This window comes from Centrocercus urophasianus, unplaced genomic scaffold (assembly GCF_019232065.1).
Source record: "Centrocercus urophasianus isolate 14NV4802_14NV808 unplaced genomic scaffold, USGS_Curo_1.0 seq_16, whole genome shotgun sequence".
In the NCBI taxonomy this organism is placed as follows: domain Eukaryota; kingdom Metazoa; phylum Chordata; class Aves; order Galliformes; family Phasianidae; genus Centrocercus; species Centrocercus urophasianus.
The window spans coordinates 34,644,062-34,659,253 of NW_024884711.1; the positions used below are offsets into that span (position 1 = coordinate 34,644,062).

The window sequence follows — 15,192 nt, forward strand, 5'->3', positions numbered from 1 at the left end:
CTGTGAATTATTTTTCATGGGATCTCAGTGGCTTTGGCTACAACACATACTAACTGACTTCGGTCCAATGGAATCACATTAAATCACGGTATTTCAGACATATCCATTCACCCCCGAGGAGCTAAGATAAGAATTTAGAAAGAGAAATTTTGGATCTAAATGAGTCACTGGCATTTGCCATTTACTGTTTTGTTTTGTTTTTTTAAGGGTATTTTTTTTTTTTGTTTTTGTTTTTGTTTTTGTTTTTTTTTAGTTCTCTCTACATTTCACCAGGTTTTCTCCCTTCCTCAGTGAAATTTTCTAATTTGACAGTTAGATCCATAAGCCGTCATGACCATCTTAACGCTATCAACAGTCTAACTGCAGTATCAAAGTTCAGTTCATTGAACCATCAAATAATATTCTCATTGGGGCACTCTCCCTTGATGAGCACAAGTAAGACCTAGTTACGTTAATCATCATCTATATATTGAGAAGCAAATGTAATGCGCTGAACATTCAGCCTGTCAAAATGTATCAATTATTCAGTCAGAAAGGTCTGACTGCATGAATCATTTCACGTTCAGTGTGCAGCAGGTTTGGAAAAAAGGTTTGATGGAAATAACTGAGTAGGATTCTAAGAAATTATTATTCTTAACTACAGCTTTAGGTACAAGGAGGAAAGCGTATGTAAGAATAAGTCAAGCTTTGGATTGCTTACAAAGCACTCCTTTTTCTGTTCTCCCCGCTAAGCTTTTTCCACTTTAGATAACGTTTTCATCCTACTACAGGTTTCTCTCAGGAAATTAATTTCTTAGCTGGATGTCACCTGGGGACATCCAAATGAACAACCTATGATTTTGGTAGCCTTTTTTTCTTCTAATTCTCTTTTCCACCTTAACACTTCACATAACAACTGCAAGGCCATTATAGGATTCATCCTGATTTCACTACAAATTCTATAAAGTATTGTACCACACTGAATTGGATTATGTAAACAAAAATAAGATAGCATTGCTTGAGGATTTGTTTATGACCTGCAAGTCCTCTTTTGCAGGGGAGTCTTCTGGAGGCAAACAGAAGCTTTGGGCAAAGAGGAGACTGGAAGAAGATTTGATTTCTTCTGCTTTCTCCTGTTTCGTGGGAGATTCTTGTCTTCTTTCTCTTCCTGACCCCTAATGCTGGGAGGATTGCTGCTGTCTAGAAGGGGATAACTACAGGAAAGATTTTGCGTGACAGAGTTTGCTGCTAGGCTATTAGGGAGGTTTCTTCCTTACCCAGTGTGTATGCTGACGAATGTATTAAACAGAATTCCTTTAAGGTACATTAAGTCTGACAGTCTTCATCCCTCCATTGCAAGTTCAGTTGCTGTTGGCGCACACGACTGTTGCGAGACAATGATTTGAGATGCAGCTTGCTCTCAATTTGACACCAGCTCAATCCTGACACTCTGCAGCGTCTAGTGATTTCGCAGTGAGATATTTGAAGGAAGTTGTTTCTTTTTCCCCCTCACTTTTTCAAATGAACTTAATATAGTGTACTGTGAGAGTTTATGATCCCAGTGAGAGATACAGCATATGCAGACTAGCATAGCACAAAAAGCTTAGGAATAGGTTTCCCAGTACTTCCAGGTTCCCCAACTCTGTGCCAAAGGGACTATTTACTAATCTACAGCCCTCACATTTTTCATTCTTTGCTACTCTTTTGATAACAGAAGGGAGAGACAAATAGAAGACAAGCCATCCTGCTGTTCATGCAAGCTCTTCCACAAAAGGCCTCCCATAGGCTGCTTTCCCCCAAACCTGCTATTTCATTTCAAGCAGTCAGTCCTGAAGGATCAACTTAGGCAATTAGACAAGGGATTTGGGCTCTGAGGGATAACTGGATGACTTGCACGCAATAAACTTCTTTCACGCTCTTTCCACTTTTTTCTTTTGTTCTCTTTGTTCATCCCTTTGTTTCTCATCATTAATTTTTTTAATCAAGTTTGCAACACTCTTGCAGATACAGCAAGATAGTAATGTGGCCAAGCAGCAAGAATCTAAACACCTACACTGTGGATCCTGCTGTTTCATGCCTCTTTAAATCATTCCAATGTGATTCCAAAGGGAAGAACAGCTGAATTTAGATGATGGGATGCAGTCAAAGCTTCACTTGTGTATCTGCAGCACTGCTGAAGTTGCAGGGCAGGAACAAACAGAGCTCAGATATCTCAGGTGAATCCTGGAGGAAAGCTTACACAGGAAGAGCGCTACAGAACAATTCTGCGTTCTGGTGAATGCTGTGGAAATTAGATCACAGCCAAGAAGCTTACTAAGACTAAAGACTGCTGAAATTTAATTGCCTTCCCTCTCACCCCCCAAGAACTATGTTCTGTGCCACTCCTAATTCTTTTTCTCCCCTCCTCATCAACTCCATGTTCCAGACTAGAAGCTCTTTTTTTTTTGCCATGGACACACCACCTCATTTTCACTCCTTATTCCTCAGCCTGATGCTTCTAACTTCCATTTTCTCCTATTTTGACAAGTTCCTTTCACATCAACCATTTCCCTAAAGTCATCGCTCCTAATATCCTATTTATTCACTATATAAAATTGCCATCCTCACGTGAATTGAAAATTGCTCACTGATTTTAGACATCTCTTAGCTACTTTTATTTCCCGTACGCCAGCACAATTTGTCAGCCTGTGTACACAGCAAAGTTCTAAATTACATGCAAGTTTCAACTTCTCTCTCTAATATAGCAATATATGTCTCCTTTATAATAAACGTCAGTGAAATATTTATGATCACTACACTATCAACTGTAAAAATAATAGCAACAAAAAATAAAAAACAAATCTTCAATTTTCTTATGTAGGGATTGTGCAATCAACTGCTGAATATGTGGAAGTCTTGTTCAGTGCCTTTCTGTGTGGAATACAAATACGAGAGTCATATTTACCGAGACTTAGTTCAACTTTAGAAAACAAAGTTTTAGTTCTTAATGTCCATGTTGAGTCTCATATGAACCGGCAGACACATCTTGCACACCCCCATTGATGAGCAGTTCCTCCGCCCTTCTCATATGTTCAAAACAGATCATTACATTTGCCTTCAACCAGAGGAGGTAATGAAGGTGGCAAAGACAAGCATCTTCTGTGCTGAGATATGATGATGCCTAAGCATACTAAAGAAGGTCTCAGCAGCATTAGGTCTGCCATGCTTTGTGACTGAAGAGCATGCAGCAAAAGCAATATTTTCTTTCTCTTTAGGATCTCAGTGGACACCCTCAGATAGGTACTGGGAATTTCACACACTTTTATATCTTTCTGTCCTAGACCCTAATAAATTCAAGAGAACACGGAAATGATAAGATAAAAGTTGAGGTTAGATGCCAAGCACTTGTCTTCTCAACCAAGATCTATAAAAGAAAAAGCGTAGTCTATCTGTCTACATAAAGCTGACAGACAAATCTCATTTCAAAGTGAGTTAAGATGCACCACACAAGTGATAGAATATAGCACAGTAGGAACAAACTCAGTGTCAGAAGAGAGTCAGATCCAGTGACCAACAAGGTCCTTTCTATAATTCAGTAGAAAATGGCTTCTGGAAGAAAACGACCAGGCACTTCTCACAAGCATACAGGTGTTAACCTTGGTGCCCTGGCCCTGTTCCAGCTCAGGTAATTACCTTTAAAACTTACATTCTCCTTCCAGACTCTCCTGGCTTGTCTCCACTCCCCAGCCCTGATTTATATGCAATTAAACAGCAGCAGTGTTTTACTGTGCAGGTGGCAGCTTGTGAGTGGAGGGAGTGGGGAGGGGATGAGCCGCAGCACAAAATGGTCTCTATATTGACTACAAGTCCCCAGAAAGGGTTATGAAGTTCTTTAAACCCCTGCAAGTGCACCACATAGATCAAAGACAATACAGCACAGATCATCTTCTTCCTCATCTACGTATATAAAGGGGGTGATCTTATTATTTTTTTTTTGGAGAGTGAGAGGATGGTTGGCTCCCCTTTGTCATAGCCTGCTCAGCAGGCAGCTTCCATTCCTATCCTGCAGTGCTCCTGATCTCCGCAGGAGCCTTCCTTTGCTTATTCCCCTCCATCACCTCCGGTGCAGTCCTTCAGCTCCGCAGGAGGCTGCCTGTCTCCTGGGCTCCGTTCCTGCAATGCCACAGCACTCACCAGCTGCACACTGCATTTCAAATGTAAACGGTTTTCAGGACTGTATGCAAACCTTTGTTTCACAATTCCTTGCCAACACCGAAGCATTTCTCTGGGACCCATGATCCGTTTTTGAGCAGAAAATGTACAGGTGAGCTGCTGAACCTCAGTGTGGGGAAAAAAAAGAAAAGGAAAGGAAAAGGAAAAGGAAAAGGAAAAGGAAAAGGAAAAGGAAAAGGAAAAGGAAAAGGAAAAGGAAAAGGAAAAGGAAAAGGAAAAGGAAAAGGAAAAGGAAAAGGAAAAGGAAAAGGAAAAGGAAAAGGAAAAGGAAAAGGAAAAGGAAAAGGAAAAGGAAAAGGAAAAGGAAAAGGAAGATATACTGAAAGTACTTTTGTAGAAGAACAGAGGCTGTCACAGCAGCAGCAGGTCCAGCATGGCAGCAGCCCTGCCCAAGAAGGGGAGTAATACAAACATCCTCTACAGAATGTAACTGAAAAGCAAGAGCTAAGTACACATGCAGGCCAATAGAATGCACAGTTTTTGGGAAGTATTTTCAGAGGCGTTGGTTTTGGTAGAGTTGATTATTATACTCACAATATAAAAGTGGAAATAAAGGACAAAAGGCAGCCTCCTATGGGAACTGTAAGAGTTATGACTTGTCCTCAAGAGTTTTATTCACACTAAGAATAGTGTAGTGGAGAAAAAGGCAACAGTTGTATTCAAAATAAGAAAAAAGACACATGCCTTAGCGTAACTCTGAAATACAGGAATATAATTGGCAATTAAAGAATAAGAACTCAAGTGACCACTCAGAAAAGTTTAATGATAACAATGAAGTATTAGGTTTTTTAAGGTAATCCTTACTGTCCCTAAATTTTTTCTTGGTGCTTCAAAATTTTGAATCAGTTGTTTCAATATTCCCAATCTTACATGAAGTGATTTATATATTTTCTTTCACTTATGCTCTCCCAACATCTCAGAGTTGCAATAGGATGAGAGACAACAGACACAAACGAGAGCATGGGAAATCCAGACATTAGAATGCTTTCATAGATAACATGAAGGTGGTCAAATATTGGGGCAGGCACTACAGAGCTGGTGAAATCACCACCCTCAGAGGTACACAGGATATGACTCCAGAGTAACCTGACCAAACCAAACTTTGAGCCAAAGTTTGTACCAGATGTGCTCTGGAAGTCACCTCTTCTGGAGTGAAGTAATTTTTAGAAAATACTTTTTTTATACATACACGAATATTCTTAAATTTGTACATGAAAAATCTGTCAAAGAAACACCAGTCTGTGTGTGCATCTTATTCTGCATGGGTATATGTGCCCTACTGAATATGGATTGGCACTCACTGATAACATACTGCATAGATGATGGAGGTATCAATGTGAAACGAATATTAAGAAAGGTAAGTGTGAGGTTCAATAAAGTAGGATTATTCCTAACACTGAACGTCTCAGTTCTACCTATTCCCCCCTGTTAAATCCCACAATTTTAAGCTGTAGCAAATTTTACCTACATCAAAACAGTAGAGCCGCTATCTACATCAAAAATAGTGGAACTAATGAATACTTACAATATTCAGTCTGTGTTAACTTTAGAAGAGAAGCAACAATTTAGCTCTGACCATCTATGCAAGACCTAAAGGTCATTTTTTTGAAATTCTAATCAGACCAGGCTGAGGCAAACCACAAAGAACGTGAGATGTCCTGGCTCCTAGCTACAAGGAGAGCCCAGTTTGAACACTGAGCACATCAACCAAATAGGACAAGCTTCTCATCAGTGAGAGATGAGTGAAGAAAACTGAGGACTGTGAACTTTTTCCTAGCACCGACAGGAATGGCCCAGAGTACACCCCACAGCAGTGACTTGGTTTCAGCCCACTACATTCTGGTTTTGCTGAGTAACCAATAATTTCTTGTTTTAACACAGTTTCTGATAAGGGTTTCCTAGATACTGCTCTACAGGGAGACCTTCCAAGATGAAGCAGGATATGCAGTTGAAACACTAACAGAAATGCATTCTGGGACAAAAAAAAAAATAATCTAGCGTATGGCAACGTAGACAAAATTTAGAGGAACAGCCCTACTAAAGTGAAAAGAGAAATTTATTTGAACTGTACTTCCTTTCACAAAATGCTTTGTATAAATTCCCAGGATTGCTTTTCTTCATGATCACTCAAACATTTAGGTATAATACATTACTTCCACTGCTGTTTAAATTCCAAGTTTGCTTTAGATTACCTATAAAGGTCTAACTCAGTGACTCCAAAATCTTACTGGCTATAGAAAATCTTCACATTTATCTCTATCACCTATGTAATATTTGGCCTCACTTGTCACATTAGATGTAATGAAGAGCTGACATACAGATCAGGACAAATGTGTACAGAGACATTCCTGTATCATCTCTAGCCTTTACCTTAGAAGCCTTTCCAAAGTATTCTAAAATGTAAGTTGACTGCACTGACACAAGAATAACTAACTAAATGAAACCACACCTGCTCTCAATTTTTGGTATGTCTGTCTGAAAATTTATGTTTTATCACATAGAAAGACTGAAAGAAGCATTAGTAAAAGCAAATGCACGGAGAATTGCTTCCACAGAAAAGAAGACCCTGTCTTAAGTACAGTTTTAAAAAAAAGTTGGATCAATTAGCAATCTGTGAATGTTAGAAACATCTTAACAATGTCTCAAAGATGAAAGAGCCTATCACAGAATGAGGAAAGGGGGAAAAATTAAATTACGTCTGTAGTCATAATGAATCGAAGCCCAGAAGGTGGTCTCCGAATCAGCAGGTTTTGATGAAATATTAAGGGAAGTGATTATTGATGAAAAATGAATAAGCTCTTTTTGATTTTAGCAACCTTTAAATCACACTTTGCTAATTAAAATAGCTTCAATGCATCCCTCCATTCCTTGATGGGCATTTAGCAATCCTTAGAAACATGTTGGTTAATTTGAAAACATTTTAGCAAATATGCGCAAAGTTTATCTTAAGCAAGCAGACACAGTACAGTTTAAGACGATGTGAAAAATAATGCATAGAATAACCTCCTCTTTTTCTTTTTTTCCTCTTTTTTTCTTCTTTACGCTATATCTGTTAGTGGCAGGCAGCTTCTGCTCGTTCCCTCTGCAGCACAAAATACCCCATGATATATATCGCAACTATTAACAAGCCATAAAATACGTTTCAGAAAACAAAGGCCTATGTTAGTATTTTCTGTCTCCTTTGTTTGCCAGGTCAGAGACTGTTTATTGCCCAGGAGGCCAGGTACTGCGGTACTGTGGTCTTTGGCAAATAATTTCCCTTTCCAAAGATAACTGGAAATTAGAAGTGAGACATCACTTTTCATATCCCTCCAAGTGGTACGGATTCTAATTGCTTTTTAAAATGTTTGTAGTAGTAATACTGCCTTCTCTTTCCATTCTAGTTTGTACTTGCATCCTTTTAAAGGAAAACCTGGGACTGAAGGAAGAAAGGCTGTAATCAAGGCTGAATTGCTGCACACAGAAGACATGCCATTATAGAATGCGAAGGAACTAAGGCATGCCATGCGTTTCTGTCACAAAACCATACACATGAATTGAAATGAAACAAAATCTGCACTTTTGCTTTCATAAATTAAGTCTGATATGTTGTAACACCATCTAAACTCAGGGCAGATGAAACTCCCTATCCCTTACAGATATGTGATCTATTTACTATAATAATATTTCATATTTCCATCACATAAGAAAGACTTCTATGAATACATCAGACTGAAAAGCTATTTAAATGTCACAAGTATTTTATGGAAAGAAAAAAAAATGTCTACAGCAAATAAATAAATCTGATGGTAGAACAACATTTTCCAGAAATACATAATCATATAAAATAAGTCATGCAAGAAACTTTTAACTTTTCATATCATAGTGTCTGAGCCTTAAGGAATAAAACTTCAAACACCTTATAAACCATATGCTACAAAGTGTAATACTTGAGTAATAAATACTGTTTGCTGAGTGAAGAGCTGAAAAGCATTAGTTTTTAGCTTTCCACCCAATAACACAATGAAATGAGATCTTCAAGCAGTTTCTCAGTTTTCAGGATTGTCTGTGTGAAACGTTATGTAAACACTCATTCAATGAATTCAAAAGATATCAGAAGACATTAACACATGCACACTTGCTAACCTACACGTAGTGATGTTATTCTACTTCCTGATGTTTTCTGCAGAGGATTCCTTTCCACAATTGGATTCCATCACTTCCTCCACTGACAAACTACTTCGACCATACTCAGGATACTTATTTAGTCACATAAACAAATGAGACTGGCCACAAAGATAAGCAACTGAGCTAAATATAGTTTGTGTCATCTGTAAAATAGATGTCGTTCTTAAAAAAGTAACCACAGCCCCCCCCCACAAATCTGTAGATAGAGTCTGATTAGAAGAACTTTCATAACAATTAACTCATACTTCACTTTGAAACCATCAATTGACATTAATTTGAAGAGCTAATTTCCATTTTTACATTTTGTGGAGGCTTTGGATTCTGTGAATGCACTACATCTCCCCATACTCAGTCTTTAGAGTCCAGTAATAAGACAACTAAAAATGCAAAGCCCTAGCTTTTTAAGTGATTGGAAAGCAGAAGTCTGAGTCTTTCACCAAAGTGGAACAGATGGGCTAACTGGAGGTACATAAGAGATAGAAGTGCCATAATTTTGTACTCCTTCTAAAAAGGGCCACATTCAACAGCAACAACAAATTTAAAGTATTAAATCATAACACTCAAGTGCTGCATAACATCAGTTTGCAATACAAACTTTGGTTAACAGGACCAGCAAAGAACAGATTAAAAAGTTTACACAGGTAGGATCGAAGCACTTAATTTAAGAAACTGGTAAGCCTTCGCTTTTCCAGCTTTGCATCCTCAGATATTCCCCCAAATTTCCTCAGAATAAAGAGCTGCACATTTCATTAATGGTATTAGTGGGAAACAAAGCTGTTCACGTTAGCCTTGTTTTAGCGCTACAGTTTCAAGTCACAATTAAAGGCTTGAGACACTGACTTTTCTCAGTTTTACAACATGCTTTATTTTAAACACAGATATGTAATTTTTTTTTTTTCTTCTTTTTAATTAAATGCTTCCTCCTCCCATTTGAAGGCTGTTCTCTTTTTTGCACAAGCAATAAAATGATTAATTGAAAATTACAAAACCAAACACATACCACCACAGGAAAAAGTGCTGGCAGGCTGTCTCTCAGAATAAGGGCAGTGAGGACTGTCAGCCTTTGGTGGACCCCACTTCACCCCTTTGTTTTGTAACCTGGAGTGGAAAGTTCAATTCCTTCTTATCTTTCGGAGCATTTTCCCAGTGCAGCCATTTGTAGAGGTACCAATGTCTGCTGCTTTTGTAAAAACAAACAAACAGCTCTCATGCTTTAGATTACAGAGCAAGAAGAGAAGAGAGGAAGCAAAAATACCAGACTTTAAAGTGAGGTTGTGGTAAATGGAAAAAAACACAGTTCTCACAACAGTATCAGTGTTTGGCATCTATTTAAAAAAAAAAAAAAGAATGAACACAGGACTTCCAGAGTCCTGAACCTGAATAGAGTTCGCTCTAAGTCTGCCTCTTACTCCACTGAAATGGTAACTCTAACAAGGGAGTGAAGTTGCATACTTTCACAACAGGGAGTCTACATAAATAAATCCTCATGAATTTATATTAAAACTTGTCTTATATTCAATCAAGACAGAAGAACAAAAGAAAACAACCACCTAAGATAATAAAACGCCAATGTTAATATTGTTCATTGGGTTCTAAGTACATGGGTGTACGACAGATGCAGCTAATTTTCAGGAAGTTCTGGGGGTGAAGATTACTAGCTGATCGCATGAAGGGTAGAAGAACAAAAAAACTAATGTGTTAGTGCTGAAGTGAAATTAAACCCCATGAAGAGTCTCACAGAGGCACTAACTAATCCTTCTCCAGGTTATCAGAGTGGAAGAAAATATCACACTGACTTGCAAGTATCATTTTCTACTTTACATATGAGAGAACTGCAAATAGTTTGTTAACCCACTGCTCTCCCAAGAGTTGTCTTGGAAAGTCTGTTTGATGATCCCTCAATGGCACATATACCATTTCCTAAGCTGAAAAAGTCTTTCCAGAAGCCTGATTCTCACAGGAATGAAGCTTTGTTATGCTGCAGAAGGGTGACACTCTCTGGAAGATAAGGATTTAAACCCTATTACCGTTAATTTCTGAAGTTGCTTCGGGAGCTTGCATAACAAACAGGGGCTTAGGAAAACACTTACACATAAATGAACAGAAGTAAACACTAGTAGGACAGAAGAGCTTAACCGTTATCTTGGCCAACCTATGCTGCATGTCTTTTGAACAGCTCTGTAGGTTTTAAATGTCATTGCTTAGACAGTTTACAGCTTGTGCATTGCTCCTTAAGTCAACTTCAAGAACTGTCTGAAAATCTCTTTATTAAAGAAAAAAGAAACAGCCTAACACTTATGGGATGCATCGTTCTGAGTAATAATGCATATCTTCATCTATTATGGGACTGGCAATAAGCTCAGATTTCTATGCATAAATGATTCCACAGACTTTAGGCACTCTCCTATGACTGACACTACTAATAAAGAAGTTTAATATAGCTGCACAAATGCCTTGCTTTTTTTAACAAATATTTATCCAGGTATTGCAATATAGTACTTCATAGTTTTCACAACCCATTTCGCTGTTGCTAAAAATCACTCTACATACACTAGAAAGATGAGGTCTTCTTATTGCATTTCTTACATATTATATTAGAATGCTTCTTCCCAGCATCCAAGGTTCATTACTTTTGTGCCAATTTAAGCAAAACCATAACACCAAGTAAATAGAAGTTAACAAGTAAATAAAATGTTCTCCCCTTTTTTTTTGGGCAAGTAGTAAGCAAAGTGTGCAGCCTGATCTTAACAATAGCATTTTTGCCTTTTAGCACTGAACAGATGACATTTAAAGCAACGGGGGTGATTTTCACTTCCCTCATATTCCTTTGACATAACTTGATTCCACTTCTGATAGAAAAGGAACCAGTTCATAAAGGTCTCTCATTCTAAAATGAACATTTATTTTTTTCTTTTTAATGGTAAAATGCATGCAAAAAGCTTATGATTATGGTATTTATGTTTCCATTAAAATGTCCTCAGCAAGCCACGGGAGTCTAGCCTACTATTTTCAAGCTATTTAGATTTATAGCAGCACAGTGCCTATTTTATTTCAATTATATTTCAGGACAATGCACTCTTGGTGGGAAATTACACAGTGACAACCAGTAAATGTCCATTAGGAGTTGTCTATCTACATACTGCTCAACTATGGATGTCAGATGATCACTATAAAACCCCATTGTATAGCATCATTGTCATCTACATGAAAAACACTATTGATCAGTAGTGCAGCTTCTCTTCTGTATGATGCAAAACATACTTAGAAACACTTCTCAAATAAACTGAAAGCTTTATTGACAAGAACACAATTCTCAAGATACTTCTTCCCAGTACTGTAAAATATACATAGATTATACATTGCACCTAAATTTTGCTCCATTAACGGTAACATAAAAAGTTGGAAAGTGAAAGAAATGCTTAGCAGCCTGTCTCTGTAAGTTATTGATACGTAGGATGGAGCTAAAGTAGCCAGGGCAGCTGATGGATACGCAGTTACACTAATGACTAACCACTCCCAAAATATTTTATTTATTTATTTATTTATTGCTAGGATTTCATTTCCACTGAGTGGTAAACTGCTCTGCTGTAAGGGAAAGACTGCTTTAATTCTTTAGGAACAAGACTGGAAAACACTTCCTTAGTGCTACTGGAAAGAGTTGCTATAACTATGTAACCGGAATTATCTAAATGTGTTTCAAGATTCACAGGAACTACACTTACATATGGATTACATAAAAAACTCAAAATAAAGAACCTTCCATACTTAATTATGTATTCAACAAATAATAACTATCAGTGGGTAAAAAAAAAAAAAAAAAAAAAAACCACAACAAAAATGCATTAAAGAAAAGAAAGCAACCAAACTCCATTGATGATCTCTTTAATTCTAATGCAACCTAAGTCTGCACTGAAGCAATTCTAAAACAGTTCCAAGTCCTAAAAAGAACTTTCAAAATTTACCATTTACAGGCTTTTTTTATTTATAGTCACAGGTGGTAAGATGGGTGAAGCAGAGTTACTTCCATGCATACATTGATGTGCAAGTTTGTATTGAGTGAATGGCATTAGACAGCTCATTTTCACTTAGAGAAATGAATGGACAAAAATATCAGTGAATAACCATTTTCTTAACCTTTTTATTGTCTTGTTCTACCTGTCAGTTACTGTCCTAGGGATATGGACAAATATTAAATACACTCAAGAAAGAAAAGAAGGACAATCCAGCTTTCAAATCACATCACAAAATGACTTGGGGATCTCTGCCTGATCAGTTGTTGGTACCATCACTGGGTGAAGCACTACAGTAGTTGTCATCATAATAGAGTATCAAACTTGTGAAAAAATCCATTGTTATCCATCGTTCTGATACAGCATCTCACACAGTAGTCCTTCACATTGCTATCATCCATATGCCATGACAGTTAAATTTGCGTCAGTTGGTGGCATGTGTTGATGAAAATAAGAAAAATCTAAAGAATATTAAAGAAAAACAAAACCTGACAAGGCCTCACACGCAGATGCAGTAATTCTCTTACAAGTTAAAGAAAAATCTGTCATCTGCTCAATGGTGGTATGCAAACTATTATGAGACATCTTGTTATAGATCTCTCTCTAAGTGACTTTCAAATAACCTTTTGGACATATTTAAATGTCAAATTTTGTTTGGCACTTAGCACCAAACTGTAACAGAAATAACATTTCCCATTTAAACAATGCTGCTTTTACTATGTACGTGCTGAAGATTTGAGCCAGCCTGGACATTAACAGCTCTGAGCAGCTCAGTGAGCAGCAATGTACTGCTAGAAATTCCTCTTCCCATACACAAAGGCTGGAAGGGGCTATTTAGGTAACCACTGAAGCAGAGGAAAGGAGGGGGTGGAAGGGCAAAGGGGTAAAACAGAGGGAAAAGAACACTTACTGCAGATGAATGCTAACACAAACAGTATTTTAAGGATGCAGAGCTGTAACCAATGATTTTTCTTCACATTTCTTGAGGACATTTTCTCCTGCACAGACAGGAGCTCCCTCAAGAAGAGTCTCATGAAGAGGCACTTGCATGACTGCTAAGGCAAGGGACATGATGAGATGTCATGGGAAGATTTCACTGCTAGAAAGAGACAATAAGGAACACGTGGCAAAGGAGCCTCTGGAGTGAAAAGCCAGGCATTCTACAGACAGGGTGACATCTTAGCTAAAAAGCATCTCACTCACTGAATACAGTATACAGATCTTTAATACTTCCAAGATGAAGTTATGAAAGACAGAAGAGCCTTGGGAAGATTGCTCAGCCATGGGCTCACACCTCAGTCCCCCAGACATACTTCAAAGGACACTAGTAGTAAATAATAATCTTTTTCCAGGTGAACTGCCTATTTCTTCTCAGGTGATGCTTGTCAAGCATCTCATACTATCCCTTTATCACTAAACCAGGAGTTGCCTTTCTTGCTCTTCTCTCAACTTGCATCTCCTACCTCTCTCCAGCCAGGTTGGGCCTTCGGTCCCCAGTTTGACTGAGCTGTGTGCGATGGGGCCCTCAGTGCTGCTGGGTTCTGACAGGGCAGCCTGAATGCACAGAACTGTCATGCTGCTCTTCTATCCCACCCTTATCATTAACATCAGGTTCCCTCAGCACACCATTATCTTTGGTTTTATTCACTCTCTCCTGGCTCTTTTATCAGCAATCACAAAGAGTTAGCTGGGTCACACAGGTCTTATATTTCACCGCACCAGGTTTGCATCAAAGAACTTTTTTTTTTTGTTGATGTGACATTGATGCCATTCAACTCAGGCATGAAACACTGCCTTTGGTCTAACAAAAACAGCTGCAAGAGGCACCACGTGGCAGCCATATCCAACCAAGCTATCTCAATTTCCAAAATAACAAAAGTCCTGAAATGTCAGGTACTTGAACATAGTAATGCCTATCAATGTAAGGCTATGGAACGTAAAATTTCAAAAGCACAGATAAAGCTGTCTGCTTTTGAAATTATTTTGCTTTCTTCACTGAAATAAAATACTCATCTGCAAAATATAAACTAGGTTTGTTTAATACAAAAAGTAGACAGTGCAATACAGAATAACTGTATGAGTGAGAAAATAAAAAGGTAGTTGTGATTCTGAATGTTAATAGAAAGGTATGAAACTGAAACATGCTTAACTGTCAAGTTAATCAACATAATTTTTCCCAATATCATGTAAAGGAACTTGTAAAAAAAAGGGTCACTCAGACCTCATTTAAAACCTTTCAGACAATTAGTTTAGCTCTCCATGATAGCTGCTTTCCTTATAGATCTCAAGCACAGTAAACAAAGATGTTGTTCTGCACATTTAAGTGAAAGTTAATTTTTTCTTCCAGGAAGAACTGGGCAGAAAACAAAATGACAAGTGGCTTTACTGTGAGCAAAACTAATGCTCTCTGAACGAGTTAGCACCTCCCATAGTAGGATTTCAATGTTCATTTTTATACAACTGAAGAAATGCAGAACTTCAACATCATAGACGTCAGCCAAGGAAACAGATGCATTTTCATTGTTGAAGTACAAAAAAGCTGTGAATGTTGCCTTTGGTTATTTCTACTTTACGTTAGCTTGCATGCCTGTTTTAGCTTCAGCTTTTCAAAATTCCATCAACAGAACCATCAATAGAATTCCACAACAGAAACCAGAAATTTTCCTGATTTCAGCATAAGGCCAAGCATGACAAAGTTCAGACAGTGTAACTCAAGGAAAAGTATAAATCATAAGCTACAACACAAAACCAGAACATAATTCCTGACAAAAAAAACTTGGAGGTTGGTCTATATTTTAATCAAGAAGTTCCACCTGTTAGACTG

The 15,192-nt window shown here is 37.8% G+C and overlaps 1 protein-coding gene across 14 annotated transcripts in view; it reads right to left on the reverse strand.

The window, feature by feature from the left end:
- PARD3 (par-3 family cell polarity regulator) overlaps positions 1 to 15,192 on the reverse strand; it is a 426,318-nt gene that overhangs the window by 84,842 nt on the left and 326,284 nt on the right. The window lies entirely within an intron of this gene.